The following is a 3,751-nucleotide window of genomic DNA, read 5'->3' as shown; positions in this document are numbered from 1 at the left end:
ATCAGTTTTATATAAATTCTGTAGGTACATCAGTTCTATATTAATTCTATCAGTACATCAGTTCTATATTAATTCTGTAGGTACATCAGTTCTATATTAATTCTGTAGGTACACCTGAGTTCTATATTAATTCTGTAGGTACATCAGTTTTATATAAATTCTGTCAGTACATCAGTTCTATATTAATTCTGTAGGTACATCAGTTCTTTATTAATTCTGTCGGTACATCAGTTCTGTATTAATTCTATCAGTACATCAGTTCTATATTAATTCTGTAGGTACACCTGAGTTCTATATTAATTCTGTAGGTACACCTGAGTTCTATATTAATTCTGTTGGTACATCAGTTCTATATTAATTCTGTCAGTACATCAGTTCTATATTAATTCTGTAGGTACACCTGTTCTATATTAATTCTGTCGGTACACCTGAGTTCTATATAAATTCTGTCGGTACATCAGTTCTATATTAATTCTGTAGGTACACCTGAGTTCTATATTAATTCTGTAGGTACACCTGAGTTCTATATTAATTCTGTAGGTACATCAGTTCTATATTAATTCTGTAGGTACACCTGAGTTCTATATTAATTCTGTAGGTACATCAGTTCTATATTAATTCTGTAGGTACACCTGTTCTATATTAATTCTGTCGGTACATCAGTTCTATATTAATTCTGTAGGTACATCAGTTCTATATTAATTCTGTCGGTACACCTGAGTTCTATATTAATTCTGTCGGTACACCTGAGTTCTATATTAATTCTGTCAGTACACCTGTTCTATATAAATTCTGTCGGTACATCAGTTCTATATAAATTCTGTAGGTACACTGTGATGTTATACTTGTTCAGACTTGTGAGTTGTAATGCTCTTCTATCTGTGTATATATTACTGGTAGCTGTACTGTTAGAAAGTGATCTGTTTACACAGTGGGGAGATGTTTACCTGTATTTATCTGTGCACACCTGTTTATATACAGTTAAAGAACCAACAATTTTACCTGTCCTATACCAAGTGTATCATTAGAGAGATAATCACAGACTTTCCACAACATTGGTATTTATTGGAATAAAATAGGGAACAAAATCAGATAATTTCTAAAAAAAATAAATAAATCCATTTTGCATTTTTTCATTGAAAGATATATGCACATATTATTAAATAACTTGTGTATATAATACCAACGGAATTCTACATTTCACATTCACATTTCACATTCACCACCCATTCAAACATATTCACACACAAACAGTTCTACATGCATAAAATTTCTGTACAGGTAAATTAGAGATTAAAATTTCTGTACAGGTAAATTAGAGATAAAAATTTCTGTACAGGTAAATTAGAGATTAAAATTTCTGTACAGGTAAATTAGAGATAAAAATTTCTGTACAGGTAAATTAGAGGTTTTGCTGTACAGGTAAATTAGAGGTTTTAGGGATAGTTAATAAAGCTCTTGATAGGATTCAGTCTTCATATTTCAAGTCTAAAAATTGTAATATACAGTGTACAAAATATATATACATGTATGTGTTTATATAAAATAATTAAATTGTACAGGACTGTGGTTCAAAAATGTTTTTCCAGTTTGTCCATTGATTTTCAAAGTTGGGCAGTTTAGAATTATGTATTGAGAATTATGTATTGAGAATTATGTAGTGAGAACTTATTGATGTCTCATGGTTACATTACATTTATGATTTTTAGCTCTCTCTCTCTTTTTCAGTATTCTCTCTCTCCCCCTCTTTCCTACCCCCCACCCCATCTCTCTCCTCTCTTTCCCTCCCCCTCTCTCTGTCCTTCTCTGTCTGTCTTTCTCTCTCTCTTCCTCCTCATCTCATCTCTCTTTCCCTCCCCATCTCTCTCTGTCTCCCTCTGTCTGTCTTTCTCTCTCTCTTCCTCTCATCTCTCTTTCCCTCCCCATCTCTCCTCTTTCTCTTTCCCCTCATCTCTCTCTTTCTCTCTCTCTCTCAGAAGTCTAGCTGTATTGAACTAACCTATCAGATATTTTTATCTGGTAAATATACATCTTTTTATAGCCAGGGGTTTTCCCAGTCATGCTTGAACCTGCATGAAATAGAAGATCATGCAGTTGAGAATGCATGCATACAATATATGAATGTCTTATTATATATAATTACCAAAGGACCTGATATTCTGCATGAATTGGAAAACTTCATCTGTGTTTGAATTTATTGGTCTATATAAAATTTCTGTGGGAAATTTCCATGCTGAGAAAGAAGCAGAGAAATCCCGAGATTATTGATTGTGTATTGAATGGCACACACCCTCTGTTCTCTATCATTCAGAGTGTGTCTATTTTTAGCCGTGTAGGGGATTTCCACACCTGTCGTGACCTGCAGAGAGGCCAAGGTGTTGAGAGGAAATCAATAAGAACTCCACACAGAAATTTAAATCACACTTGTTAATTGCTGTTTAGATCTCGTTATAGATATTTACACCTTGGGTTTCCCTTTTCCCTTTTAAATGGATAAGTATATCTCTGCTGTCTTCAGTTTTTTTGTTTTTTTTAAAGACCTGACATTTAATTACAACAATAGCTTTAGGTTTGATTCCCATTGATTTACTTCACGCTGTGAACACTGGGAGAATCTCTCTGTCTGTACATGTTGTGTGTGTATACTGTCGGAATCACCCGAAACCTTTTGACAATGTTAAATGGCCCGGTGAACTGAACACAGGAACATTTTTTTTTCTGGGGAGGATTATTTTTTTTCAGAGCTCGGGGTTCTCGAGTTTCCTTTCAGTGTTGTTGACTTATGGAATTTGCCAGACTGCAGTCTCACAAACTCTTGTTACTAAGGAAGCTTGCACTAAGATTGATTTTTTTATTTTCTTGCACAGAGGAAATTCTAACTGTGCAGCAAAGGATGCCCTCCACATATGGTGACTGTTTTCTGAAATAGGAGGAAGATTTTTTTAAATAATGGGAACTAACTTCTCTCTGCTCTACAGAATAGAATGGAAGTGTCAGTGATTGATGTAAAGGAGGGTGATTCTGAATGTTTAAATATAATGCATGCAGTGAGAAATACTGACACTAAATAGTAATGGATAAAACGCGGAATGATGCATCCTCAGACCAAGACAGTCCCCCTCCCAGACACCCCGGGGACTGTCCCCCAGTCTCTGGGCCTCCGGAGAGCGGGGACACCCCCCCTAACCCCGGGACTGCCGAGAGCGGGGACACACCCCCTGGCAAGGAGACAGGGCTAAAAATAGGAAAATACACATCAAATGAGGTAGGAAAATGGATTGCTGAATCCACTACTACAATACGCTGATGAAGGGGGTGGGGGATGTTGTATATACAGATATTGTTTGGTCTAGATTCCACCACTACATAATTTTGATGAAGCGGGGGGTGGGGGTGGGGGGAGGTTGTATATACAGATACTGTTTGGTCTAGATTCCACCACTACATAATTTTGATGAAGCGGGCGGGGGAGATTATATATATATATTGTTTGGTTTAGAATCTTCCTAGTCTTGTGGTATAAATTATGTTCATATTATTGTAAAAAGTACAATACGTCATGAATGTTTTAACCTCTGAGAGTAATAGAACCACGATGGCAGGCCGGGGGGGTCAGTAATAATACTACATTAATATGTAATTTGATAAAGAGAATTGTACTTTAATTACGATATATGTTTGGAGTCATTATCTTATTAGCCATTGATTCTGCCTTCCTCCCCCAAGCCCTGCCCCCTCCTCCCCAAGCCCC

This window comes from Ostrea edulis, chromosome 10, assembly GCF_947568905.1.
Source record: "Ostrea edulis chromosome 10, xbOstEdul1.1, whole genome shotgun sequence".
Lineage (NCBI taxonomy): Eukaryota > Metazoa > Mollusca > Bivalvia > Ostreida > Ostreidae > Ostrea > Ostrea edulis.
Note: the sequence above shows the minus strand (reverse complement) of the source record.